Source organism: Euprymna scolopes, unplaced genomic scaffold, assembly GCF_053919585.1.
Source record: "Euprymna scolopes isolate OS-2025 unplaced genomic scaffold, ASM5391958v1 sca1, whole genome shotgun sequence".
Classification (NCBI taxonomy): Eukaryota; Metazoa; Mollusca; class Cephalopoda; order Sepiida; family Sepiolidae; genus Euprymna; species Euprymna scolopes.
Window position 1 is genome coordinate 1,972,321 of NW_027633102.1, and position 12,500 is coordinate 1,984,820.

The 12,500-nt window shown below is 60.8% G+C and overlaps 2 non-coding genes and 1 pseudogene across 2 annotated transcripts in view; all 3 read right to left on the minus strand.

Moving 5' to 3' along the window:
- The window catches only part of LOC145273255 (large subunit ribosomal RNA), a 5,691-nt gene extending 3,333 nt beyond the window's left edge, over positions 1 to 2,358 (minus strand). The window contains exon 1 of the ribosomal RNA XR_013866279.1: positions 1 to 2,358. This exon is cut by the window's left edge and continues 3,333 nt beyond it. This is a non-coding gene — a ribosomal RNA (large subunit ribosomal RNA).
- Positions 2,359 to 2,951: 593 nt separating this feature from the next.
- LOC145273354 (5.8S ribosomal RNA) lies at positions 2,952 to 3,109 on the minus strand. Its single transcript, XR_013866347.1, has one exon. It is a non-coding gene; the product is annotated as a 5.8S ribosomal RNA (ribosomal RNA).
- A 394-nt stretch (positions 3,110 to 3,503) lies between these two features.
- On the minus strand, positions 3,504 to 5,878 carry LOC145273532 (small subunit ribosomal RNA; annotated as a pseudogene).
- Between the last annotated feature and the right edge of the window lie 6,622 nt (positions 5,879 to 12,500).

Genomic DNA, 12,500 nt, shown 5'->3' on the forward strand with positions numbered 1-12,500 from the left:
GGGCGTCGCGTTAGGCACTTAGCCGGACGTTTGGTTCATCCCACAGCGCCAGTTCTGCTTACCAAAAAGTGGCCACTGGCACTCGCATTCGAGGTGACCAACCGCCCAGCGAAGCGTGCTGGCGGCGGCGGCCGGATGGGTCGGCTCCGTCGTTCGGGAGAGTCGGCCCGTTCCACCCGTTCCGAGTTCGAGAGTAGGTCGAGGCCGTGAACGGCCCCGGGGCCTCCAATCGTTCGCTTTACCGGATGGAATTGCGACGATCGAGCGCAGCTATCCTGAGGGAAACTTCGGAGGGAACCAGCTACTAGACGGCTCGATTGGTCTTTCGCCCCTACACCCGGTTCCGACGATCGATTTGCACGTCAGAGGCGCTTCGGACTTCCACCAGAGTTTCCTCTGGCTTCATCCCGACCGGGCGTGGATCGCCATCTTTCGGGTCCCTGGTCGCTCGCTACGCCAGAGTCGGCCGAGTCGTACTCGGAAAAAGGGGAAACCGACCCGGGGTGATGCGCCCGCGCGCAGCGCCTAAACTCGACGACAAAATAGGACTAGTTCAAGCCGCGGGATCTCACCGATGGGCGGAAGGAGGATATGGAAGCTGGCGCCCGGCAATTCCCTTTTTGGATGATGCGCCGGTCCCCTCTCGGGAGGAGGGAAAAACAACCGCACGTCAGCCACGAGCCTTCCCTCTCCTATCTCTCTCGGGAAGAGAGAAAAAAGGAAAAGTTGCGGGCACCGCAGCAGCGACGGCGGAAGGCCGAAAACGCCGCCCGGCGGGATCGGGCACGGCTCGGAGGCGGGGTGAGGCGAGAGAAGACGACGGCACGAGACCGACGACACCCCCCGACGACCCCCGGACGACTTTGCCACGACACCTCTCCCGATCGACGCCCTCCTACACGCTCTCTCGCTTTCGCTTCGCCTTCGGGGTTAGTCAGAGGTGGCCCCTACGACTCGCGAACGGCCAGGACTCCTCGGTCCGTGTTTCAAGACGGGTCGGGTGGGTTGCCGATGCACGTCGCTGACCCGGGGTGGCGGGCGGCTCGAGTAAAAAAGCGTCGCCGAGCGACCTCTCCGGAAACGGAAACGGGCGCGGGCGGGGTTGCCCCGACAAGAACCCGAAACCGGCGAGGTGCGTGACGGCGAGGCCGCGCCAGTCCTATCCCGCCTCTCATCGCGCACGCGCCCGAGACGGTGGGGCGCCTAAGGAGCGACACACAGAGTGCGTCGCCCGCACGCGACTTCCGGCGGGATCAAAACGGACCGGCTCGCCACGTGTAACGGATCGTGTCCTCCGTTCCCGGCAGAAAGGGGCAGTTACGTTCGAGGGCCCGACGGCCGGTGGCCCCCGACTTCACAAGGTGGGAAGACGGGGGTTTTCAGGGTGATGAAACGCCTGCCGCCTACGGAAAAAACCCGCGTGTTCGACCTGCACGCGGGAACGGGTCGCGACGACGGACCGGAGGGGAAGTGCGTCCGGTGCCGGCCGCGCGGAGGTCGCGCCGAAGCGCCCGCGCCATGATTACGCCGAGCGATGATGAAGGGGACGGGTGCAGCGGAGTCGCGCGCGGAGGGAGCAGGAGGAAAGAAGAAGCGGCGGCGACGGATGCGGCGGGTTAGGGCCCGGCGGCCAGCAGCGATCGAGAGGACGAGTCCCCTCCGTCGCAGCCAACCGACGCAGCCACCTACCGACGCCGCGGTCGTCACCACGTTTCCCTTCCCGCTATCCACGCGGCCCGTCTCCTTCGTCGGCGACGCGGGCACAAAAGCTGGAACCGCGGGGGAACGAGTCCCCCGCGGACACGACGAACGACGACCTGTGCCGCGACGGCCTCTCTTTCAAGAACACACATCGAGTTTGGGCTCGAGCCTAGGCAGCACCGGACTGAGTCCCCCCGCGATCGCGGTGAGCGGTCCACCCGTTTACCCCTGGGCGGTTTCACGTTCTCTTGAACTCTCTCTCCAAAGTTCTTTTCAACTTTCCCTCACGGTACTTGTCGACTATCGGACTCGTCCCGGTATTTAGCCTTGGATGGAGCTTACCACCCGATTTGGGCTGCGTTCCCAAGCAACCCGACTCTCGGATCGAAGGCCGTCGCTCGCCGTCCGCACCGAATGGGCCTGGCACCCGCCGCGGGCGGCCCCGGATCGAGGGAACTCCGAACTATGCGAGACGAAAACGAACGGCTGCCTTCGACCCATGCGCCACACGTCCCGAAGCCTTTTACTTGCGACGGGATTCGGCGTTGGGCTTCTCCCGGTTCACTCGCCGTTACTAAGGGAATCCCGGTTGGTTTCTTTTCCTCCGCTTAGCGATATGCTTAAGTTCAGCGGGTCGTCTCGTCCGAGCCGAGGGCGGCGGTTTTTAGTAGAGTGTGGTGTTTGGAGGAGAGGAATCTCGATCGGTACCCTCCGTGTGACGACGGCTGGCCGATATAGCGCCCGTCGACCGAAAATGAAGAAGCCAACAATTAAAAAAAAGCCTGGGTCCTCCCCATCCGACGTTGCCTACGACGCGGCCACCTTTTTACGGTGCGACGGCCGTGCTCGTCGCGCTGCTCGAGGCGTCGCTGAGAGACACCTTCATGAGGCAGAGAGCGAGACGAGCAGGCGGCGCTTACGTCGGCAGTCGGTTAGGTCGGTGCTTTTTTTTTGTTTTGTTCTCCCTTCGGCTGCTTTCGGACAGACTCCTCCTGCTCCTCCTCCACAGTGTTTCTTCACGCGGTCGAAAAGGGAAAAGGACTCCGCGGTCTGCCAGCGGGAGACGAAGGAGGAGGCCGGAGAGGGTTTTAAAAAAAAAAAAGACATTGAAAGGAGTCAATTCTTTTTTTATTTTTCTTCCCCCTCGTCACTCGCTCCTGCGACGTCCCGGTTACCACCGTGCCGAGGACCGGGCGGGCACGGGGACGGCAAGATGTCGTTTCGTTAACGGAGAAAGACATGTAACGTTCCGCCTCTCGACCGGACGTGGCCCCGAGACAAGGGATCTCGGGGCCGCAATGTGCGTTCGAGGTGTCGATGTTCACTGAGTCCTGCAATTCGCATCAGTTCTCGCGGCTGGCCGCGCTCTTCATCGACGGACGAGCCGAGTGATCCCCCGTCCAGGGTTCAGCACTTGGGTTTTTTTATATTAGTTTTTGTTTATATAGATTTAGTAGTGTGCGAGGAGGTCTGTGCGAGGAGGCGTGACGGCATTGCAATGTCGCGAGTAGTTTGTTTTTAGCTAGCGGCGGTGGCACAGCGGCTGCAAAAAAACAAAAAACGATAAAGCGGCGACAAGGCAAAGAAGAAGCGGCCATCACTTGCGGTGGGCGAAAAAACAAACAGGTGGTAAGACGCGGAAGCAAGCAAGAAGAGCTGGGGCTTTAAAACCTCCGCGTCACCACAAATCTATCTCTCGCTCCGCCTTTTATAGGTTTGTTTGCGCGCATTCGAGGCGTTGACGCCGACAGACAGAGGAGGTAGGCCGGAAAACAACAAACCAGTCTCGAACGGGAAAACGGTAATGATCCTTCCGCAGGTTCACCTACGGAAACCTTGTTACGACTTTTACTTCCTCTAAACGATCGGGTTCGGTCGTCTTCTCCAGGCATCGAACGCCGAGGCGTAGATGCACGAGTGTCGTGACGGACACGTCGCGCACTGCCCGGCGGCGTCGTCGGCCAGATCCGAGGACCTCACCGGACCGTTCGATCGGTAGTAGCGACGGGCGGTGTGTACAAAGGGCAGGGACTTGATCGACGCGGGCTGTTGACCCGCGCCTACCGGGAATTCCTCGTTCACGGGGTTGGTTACAGGCCCCGATCCCTATCACGGGAGGTGGTTCAGAGGTTTCCCAACCCTCTCGGGCCGGGGCGAAGTCCCCGCTGATACCTCCAGTGTAGCGCGCGTGCGGCCCCGGACATCTAAGGGCATCACAGACCTGTTATCGCTCCGCCTCGTGTGGCTTTCTGCCACCCGTCCCTCTAAGAAGTGCGTGAGAAAACCGACCCGGACCCGAGCGCCACGGAGGACGCCGAGCCCGCCGTAAAAATCACTGACATCGGCGCACTAGTTAGCAGGCCGGAGTCTCGTTCGTTATCGGAATCAACCAGACGGATCGCTCCACCAACTAAGAACGGCCATGCACCACCACCCACCGAATCGAGAAAGAGCTATCGATCTGTCAATCCTACCGGTGTCCGGACCGGGTGAGTTTTCCCGTGTTGAGTCAAATTAAGCCGCAGGCTCCACTCCTGGTGGTGCCCTTCCGTCAATTCCTTTAAGTTTCAGCTTTGCAACCATACTCCCCCCGGAACCGAACTCTGGTTTCCCGCAGGCTACCCGCCGGGTCATGGAAGCGAACGCCGGCGGATCGCCGGTCGGCATCGTTTACGGTCGGAACTACGACGGTATCTGATCGTCTTCGAACCTCCGACTTTCGCTCTTGATCGAGGAAAACGTGCTTGCCACACGCCATCGCTGCAGTTCGTCTTGCGACGATCCAAGAATTTCACCTCTAACGTCGCAATACGAGTGGCCCCGACCGCTCCCTTCGATCATTGCCTCGCCGTAGACGGAGACCGACAGACGTAGACGAGGCCCTCTTCCATCATTCCATGCTTATCGTATGCAAGCTTGAACAGCCCGCTCTGAGCACTCTAATTTTTTCAAAGTGAACGTACCGGCCGCCGCGGACACTCGGTTAAGAGCACCCTTGGAGGAGAAACCGCCGACCGCAACACGCGCGCAGACAAGACACGAAGCAGGGACTCGGAGCGGACCGGGGGGTTCAAAAAAAAAGAGGAACGCGCGGAAAGGGAGAGGGAGAGAAGCGCGGGGGTCAGAGTGCGGGGATGCGAATGAACGCACCCAAACACACACACGTAGCACCCCCCCGTTAGACTACTCCCGGAACCGAACCGACGACCACTTGTTTTTTTTTCCCGGATCCCGATCACGACCTCCTCGTCCACCTCGCCGGCAGGACCGCGTGGCGGGGTATGCTAGCGGTTGACACCGGCGGAAAGGGCCGGGAATGCGAACGGACGACCAAAGTCAACGACGGACGATGGCGCCGCCGCCCCGGGGCCGCTTGCGCGACCACGAACCCGAGTTCGGACTACGAGCTTTTTAACCGCAACAACTTTAATATACGCTACCGGAGCTGGAATTACCGCGGCTGCTGGCACCAGACTTGCCCTCCGGTTGGTCCTCGTTAACGGATTTGAAGTGTACTCATTCCGATCGCGGGGCCTCGACAGAGTCCCGCGTCGTTATTTTTCGTCACTACCTCCCCGTGCCGGGAGTGGGTAATTTGCGCGCCTGCTGCCTTCCTTGGATGTGGTAGCCGTTTCGCATGCTCCCTCTCCGGAATCGAACCCCGATTCCCCGTTACCCGTAGTAACCACGGTAGGCCACTTAACCGACCGTCGACAGTTGATATAGGGCGGACCCTCGAGAGACCCGTCGCCGGGCGTGAAAGCTCGTGCGATCGACCAGTGAGTTATCCAGAGTCACCAAAGCGGAGCGCGCCGCCCTATGAGCCCCGCCACCGAACGGACCCGCGAGCGGGAACGCCGACGACGGGAGGACGGAATGACGCGCATCGGTCTCAGTCTAATATGTAGCGCCGCGGACCCGGAACGGCCGACGCGGGTGCCAGCGCGCGAGGCGTGGCGACGACGGCGCGCCGACCGATCGCGGCCTGTGTCACATGTATTAGCTCTAGAATTGCCACAGTTATCCATCGCCTCCGAGGAGGAATACGGTCCCGAGGATTAGGTCCGGTTCCTGAGCCATTCGCGGTTTCGCCCGTTCTAATGCGTGGCGTGAACTTACACTTGCATGGCTTAAGCTTTGAGACAAGCATATGACTACTGGCAGGATCAACCAGGTATCGTTGGAATTTGGGACTTTGTTTCGACAGAACGACAGACCGACCGACCGACCGACCGACATAAGACAGACAACTACAACGGACGGGCACGTGTTTATTTATTTTTCGAGGGGGTTCGCCGTCAGTAGAAGCGCGCTGCCCGCGCTGATGGCCTCTTTTTTGTTTCTCCCCTGACTTGGACCGAGACCGAGACTCAAAGAACGAAAGCGACCAACGTCGATCAACAACAACGACAACGGCACCCTTGACAGCGATACATACGACAAACGACAAGCAGCACGACGGCAGTGCACACGGACATCGAGGGTCAAGGTGCAGACTGAACTCGCCGAGGTCGTCGTCATCGTGGTCGCCATCGATTCCGTCTCGTCGTCGTCGTCGTCAACGTCCACGTCACAGCCGGCCGAGAAGAGAGAACAGACGACAGCGTCGACAACAACAACATCGACAACGGCACCCTTGACAGCGATACATACGACAAACGACAAACAGCACGACGGCAGTGCACACGGACATCGGAGGTCAAGGTGCAGACTGGAATCGTCGAGGTCGTCGTCATCGTGGTCGCCATCGATGCCGTCTCGTCGTCGTCGTCGTCGTCTTCGTCGTCGTCGTCGTCGTCATCAACGTACCAACCGACCGAGACGAGAGAGCAAGCAACAACGTCGACAACAACAACGACAACGGCACCCTTGACAGCGATACATACGACAAACGACAAACAGCACGACGGCAGTGCACACGGACATCGGAGGTCAAGGTTGCAGACTGAACTCGTCGAGGTCGTCGTCATCGTGGTCGCCATCGATGCCGTCTCGTCGTCGTCGTCGTCTCCGTCGTCGTCGTCGTCGTCGCCAACGTCAACGTCAACATCACAGCCGTCATCGGGGAGGAGCTGGACCAGGGCAGCGGCGGCGTAAATTTTCCCGTCACCTTCGTCGTCGCCTTCGTCGACCGACCGACCGAGACCGGCGTCGTGTTCGTGCTCGGAAAACCGAGGAGAGACAACGTGCACATGGCGCGTTCTCGCAAGCGGCTCCTCGGTCCGATTTTTTTGGGCGGCTTTTTCGAGCTTTTTTTTTTTTCTCACCCTTTCGTCCGTGCGACGGCGAACGTTAGGGGAAAAAAAAAAAAAAAAAAACGACAACAACGCGGCGGACCGGGCGAACAACATCGTTCGACACACACGACATTGACGACCGGTCCCCCTTTTCACAATCGCATCGAGATAAAAACGAACGAGTCCGATTCGAGCACCGAGTCGCGAGCGGGAGGACTGTCGGTGCAAGTATCGATCACTGACGTGAGCGCTTCGCCGGACAGAGGATGGCTCATCCGGCAGCCGTGCAAATCGACGGTATGGGAAGAACGAACAAGAAGAGCAACGACTTGATCGGCGGCTTGGGAACTGCGGACGGTGAAAACGGGTTAATCGACTGCGACCACGACTGCTCGATCGATCTTCTTTGGCGCTAACAAAGGTGGAGGTGGCGCAAGAAGGGACTAGCGCTATCACCGTCCACGTATCAGAAGATGCGGCGGCAGACGTCGACGCTTATGCGTTGTCGGACGAGAAGTCGCTGCAGCACGTGTACCGCGAGCGGGACGTCCAAGGTTTTGCCAGACGGAAAGAAATCGGGTGTCAGCGAACGTTCACACGGCTGTGAGATCGGACGCTGACAGGAGTAGGAGGCGGCAGGCAGGCGGCGGTTACGGCGGCGGCGCCTGCTGCTGCTCATCCTCCTGTTTGCTGCGGCGACTTCCAGGACGGGAGAGCATCGAACAACGTACGTATGGTTATCAAGGGGATCAGGATCTACATAGTGCATCCCCCGCGGCTATTTTTGTTTGTTTGTTCGCTCGTTCGTTAATTCGTTCGTTCGTTCGTTCGTTCGTTACAATGTACGTTTTTCCGTTCGACGGCGGCAGAGAGCGGCGGCGTTTCTCCCTAATCCGGAGGATTTATCGGTCGCACAGCGATGGGTCGTTCGGCCGATCATCGAAAGATTCGCAGGTAGTGGTTGAATGGCAGAACGGCAGCAACAACAGCGGCGGCTGAGAGCGGCGAACGCTGAGGCGGAAGCAGAAGCTGCAGCAAACGTATCGGCTAAACATGGTGGACATAGATATGGCTGGACGACGCGGGTACCACGACGACTATGGAACCAGGAAAAGGAAGCCGTTAGTTGTTCCAACATATCGTTCGACACGTCGAGCAGCCCTAGGTCCACGGAGAAGCACACACACGTACCACGTATTATAACCTAACGACGATGAGCGGGCGCACGGTTGGCAGGAACGAAGGCGGCGGATCAAAACAAGTTGGAGCGCGGCGACAGCGATAACTGGTGACAGCCCTAGGCGGCGGAGATGCCACTTTCTGACGCCTTTGCGACAAGCCCGTAGAGACGTTCCGGACCACCACGAGGCAAAGAGTCGCTGCTCCGACGAACCGACACACCAAAGTGTGCTTCCTACCGAACATGTTTTATAAAACTTTCAAACTGGAAAACCCCAGAAATGGTGTTGGTATTCGTCCAGACCCACCTCCGACACCTGAAAATGGTGGTCAAAAAAAAACGTCGATTATACGAAGCGACATTTCTGGTCGGCGATTTTCCAGTTTTACGCCTACTGCCACATGGGGATGTCGGTAGGCGTCGCAAAGTGCCTTCTCGACGCCTAGGCACACCAGGACTTTGTCATTTTTTTCCCCCTCGACATTCCTGGTCCGGTCTATTCCGATTTTACACCTACCGCCATGTGGGGGTGGCAGTAGGCGTCGAAAAGTGCCTTCTCGACCGCTAGCGACACCACTACTTTATCGAGCTCTGGAGGCCCGCACACCGACCCGGGGGCCGCGGAGTCGACCCCGGGGGCCTCCTGGCGTCGCCGCCGCTCACTTGGACGCCTTCCGCAACCTGTGGTCCCGCTCGGGGCCGCCGGGAGCCTCGCCGACCTGACCGGTGTCGGTAGGCGTCTGGAAGCGCCCGGCCGACCTGGACGAGGTCCCCCTGGCCCCCGGGGGACACCCCTTAGTTGGATGGGGGTGCTGTCCCGGGCACACATGCAACCCGCGGCCGCCTACCGACAGCCCCCTTCGCTCGATCGCTACTCCTTTCCAACATATGTCGGAGAAGCCGGGCGGTTGTGAAACCCCAGAAATGGTGTTGGTATTCGTCCAGACCCACCTCCGACACCTGAAAATGGTGGTCAAAAAAAACGTCGATTATACGAATTTCTGGTCGGCGATTTTCCAGTTTTGCGCCTACCGCCATGTGGGGGTGGCAGTAGGCGTCGAAAAGTGCCTTCTCGACCGCTAGCGACACCACTACTTTATCGAGCTCTGGAGGCCCGCACACCGACCCGGGGGCCGCGGAGTCGACCCCGGGGGCCTCCTGGCGTCGCCGCCGCTCACTTGGACGCCTTCCGCAACCTGTGGTCCCGCTCGGGGCCGCCGGGAGCCTCGCCGACCTGACCGGTGTCGGTAGGCGTCTGGAAGCGCCCGGCCGACCTGGACGAGGTCCCTGGCCCCCGGGGGACACCCTTAGTTGGATGGGGGTGCTGTCCCGGGCACACATGCAACCCGCGGCCGCCTACCGACAGCCCCCTTCGCTCGATCGCTACTCCTTTCCAACATATAGTCGGAGAAGCCGGGCGGTTGTGAAACCCCAGAAATGGTGTTGGTATTCGTCCAGACCCACCTCCGACACCTGAAAATGGTGGTCAAAAAAACGTCGATTATACGAAGCGACATTTCTGGTCGGCGATTTTTCCAGTTTTGCGCCTACCGCCATGTGGGGGTGGCAGTAGGCGTCGAAAAGTGCCTTCTCGACGCTAGCGACACCACTACTTTATCGAGCTCTGGAGGCCCGCACACCGACCCGGGGGCCGCGGAGTCGACCCCGGGGCCTCCTGGCGTCGCCGCCGCTCACTTGGACGCCTTCCGCAACCTGTGGTCCCGCTCGGGGCCGCCGGGAGCCTCGCCGACCTGACCGGTGTCGGTAGGCGTCTGGAAGCGCCCGGCCGACCTGGACGAGGTCCCCCTGGCCCCGGGGGACACCCCTTAGTTGGATGGGGGTGCTGTCCCGGGCACACATGCAACCCGCGGCCGCCTACCGACAGCCCCCTTCGCTCGATCGCTACTCCTTTCCAACATATGTCGGAGAAGCCGGGGCGGTTGTGAAACCCCAGAAATGGTGTTGGTATTCGTCCAGACCCACCTCCGACACCTGAAAATGGTGGTCAAAAAAACGTCGATTATACGAAGCGACATTTCTGGTCGGGCGATTTTCCAGTTTTGCGCCTACCGCCATGTGGGGGTGGCAGTAGGCGTCGAAAAGTGCCTTCTCGACCGCTAGCGACACCACTACTTTATCGAGCTCTGGAGGCCCGCACACCGACCCGGGGGCCGCGGAGTCCACCCCCGGGGGCCTCCTGGCGTCGCCGCCGCTCACTTGGACGCCTTCCGCAACCTGTGGTCCCGCTCGGGGCCGCCGGGAGCCTCGCCGACCTGACCGGTGTCGGTAGGCGTCTGGAAGCGCCCGGCCTGACCTGGACGAGGTCCCCCTGGCCCCCGGGGGACACCCCTTAGTTGGATGGGGGTGCTGTCCCGGGCACACATGCAACCCGCGGCCGCCTACCGACAGCCCCCTTCGCTCGATCGCTACTCCTTTCCAACATATGTCGGAGAAGCCGGGCGGTTGTGAAACCCCAGAAATGGTGTTGGTATTCGTCCAGACCCACCTCCGACACCTGAAAATGGTGGTCAAAAAACGTCGATTATACGAAGCGACATTTCTGGTCGGCGATTTTCCAGTTTTGCGCCTACCGCCATGTGGGGGTGGCAGTAGGCGTCGAAAAGTGCCTTCTCGACCGCTAGCGACACCACTACTTTATCGAGCTCTGGAGGCCCGCACACCGACCCGGGGCCGCGGAGTCGACCCCGGGGCCTCCGCTTCTCGCCGCCGCTCACTTGGACGCCTTCCGCAACCTGTGGTCCCGCTCGGGCCGCCGGGAGCCTCGCCGACCTGACCGGTGTCGGTAGGGCGTCTGGAAGCGCCCGGCCGACCTGGACGAGGTCCCCCTGGCCCCCGGGGGACACCCCTTAGTTGGATGGGGGTGCTGTCCCGGGCACACATGCAACCCGCGGCCGCCTACCGACAGCCCCCTTCGCTCGATCGCTACTCCTTTCCAACATATGTCGGAGAAGCCGGGCGGTTGTGAAACCCCAGAAATGGTGTTGGTATTCGTCCAGACCCACCTCCGACACCTGAAAATGGTGGTCAAAAAAAACGTCGATTATACGAAGCGACATTTCTGGTCGGCGATTTTCCAGTTTTGCGCCTACCGCCATGTGGGGGTGGCAGTAGGCGTCGAAAAGTGCCTTCTCGACCGCTAGCGACACCACTACTTTATCGAGCTCTGGAGGCCCGCACACCGACCCGGGGGCCGCGGAGTCGACCCCGGGGGCCTCCTGGCGTCGCCGCCGCTCACTTGGACGCCTTCCGCAACCTGTGGTCCCGCTCGGGGCCGCCGGGAGCCTCGCCGACCTGACCGGTGGTCGGTAGGCGTCTGGAAGCGCCCGGCCGACCTGGGACGAGGTCCCCCTGGCCCCCGGGGGACACCCCTTAGTTGGATGGGGGTGCTGTCCCGGGCACACATGCAACCCGCGGCCCCGCCTACCGACAGCCCCCTTCGCTCGATCGCTACTCCTTTCCAACATATGTCGGAGAAGCCGGGCGTTGTGAAACCCCAGAAATGGTGTTGGTATTCGTCCTAGACCCACCTCGACACCTGAAAATGGTGGTCAAAAAAACGTCGATTATACGAAGCGACATTTCTGGTCGGCGATTTTCCAGTTTTGCGCCTACCGCCATGTGGGGGTGGCAGTAGGCGTCGAAAAGTGCCTTCTCGACCGCTAGCGACACCACTACTTTATCGAGCTCTGGAGGCCCGCACACCGACCCGGGGGCCGCGGAGTCGACCCCGGGGGCCTCCTGGCGTCGCCGCCGCTCACTTGGACGCCTTCCGCAACCTGTGGTCCCGCTCGGGGCCGCCGGGAGCCTCGCCGACCTGACCGGTGTCGGTAGGCGTCTGGAAGCGCCCGGCCGACCTGGACGAGGTCCCCCTGGCCCCCGGGGACACCCCTTAGTTGGATGGGGGTGCTGTCCCGGGCACACATGCAACCCGCGGCCGCCTACCGACAGCCCCTTCGCTCGATCGCTACTCCTTTCCAACATATGTCGGAGAAGCCGGGCGGTTGTGAAACCCCAGAAATGGTGTTGGTATTCGTCCAGACCCACCTCCGACACCTGAAAATGGTGGTCAAAAAAAACGTCGATTATACGAAGCGACATTTCTGGTCGGCGATTTTCCAGTTTTGCGCCTACCGCCATGTGGGGGTGGCAGTAGGCGTCGAAAAGTGCCTTCTCGACCGCTAGCGACACCACTACTTTATCGAGCTCTGGAGGCCCGCACACCGACCCGGGGGCCGCGGAGTCGACCCCGGGGGCCTCCTGGCGTCGCCGCCGCTCACTTGGACGCCTTCCGCAACCTGTGGTCCCGCTCGGGGCCGCCGGGAGCCTCGCCGACCTGACCGGTGTCGGTAGGCGTCTGGAAG